The sequence below is a fragment of the Hyaena hyaena genome, unplaced genomic scaffold, assembly GCF_003009895.1.
Source record: "Hyaena hyaena isolate Hyena2069 unplaced genomic scaffold, ASM300989v1 scaffold_1264, whole genome shotgun sequence".
Taxonomy (NCBI): Eukaryota; Metazoa; Chordata; class Mammalia; order Carnivora; family Hyaenidae; genus Hyaena; species Hyaena hyaena.
In genome coordinates, this window is record NW_024081899.1 from 382,752 (window position 1) to 383,591 (window position 840).

Here is an 840-nt window from a genome sequence, read left to right on the forward strand (position 1 = left end):
AGAAGCCAGTTTACTGGAATCCATAATCTGTATATTTAAAATCAACTAGTAAACACTTCTAAGAAAACAATTAATTTGGCTCAGGGGATATTTTCCTAAATCTAGGGATGGTGTATTCATTGCCTATTGCTGCTATAACAAATTACCATACAGGTAGTGTCTTAAAACAACAAAATTTAGTTTTTAAGTCTAAAATGTTGTAACACAGCTGTCTTCTTACTAGTGGCTCTTGGGAGAATCTGTGACCCCATGTCTTTTCCAGCTTCTAAAAGCAGCTGCCTTCCCTGGATCATTGCCTCACATCACTGACTTCTTTTTCTGTTGCCGCTTATTCTTTTTTCTGCTCAAACTCTCCTGATATTTTTATAAAGTCCTTGTTGTTACATTGAGCCCATCTGGATAATGCAGCATAATCTATTCATCTCAAAATCCCTAAATTAGCCATATCACACAGTCCCTTTCATCATATGAGGTTAAATAGCCAAGGATACTAGAGATTAAGACATGGGCATCTTTTAGTAGCCACCATTTAGGAGCCATTATTAATGCTACCACATGGAAGTTAGAATTCACGAGATGAATTGTTTTCTCATGGATAACTGGACATCTTTCCAACCTAATCTTTCTAATTTGGGATTCTTTCAAATGGTACAGCTAAGATAATTTTATACAGGTATTTTATTGCATATGTGCATGTATATTGAATATAAACTTAGGAGTAAAACTTTAGGGCCATTGGGTAGACATTGGGTTGTATTAAAATATCAATTCCTTTTACTTTTGAATATTAATTTCTAGGAACTTGAGCACTGTTTGAAATAGATAATATAGATCATACAC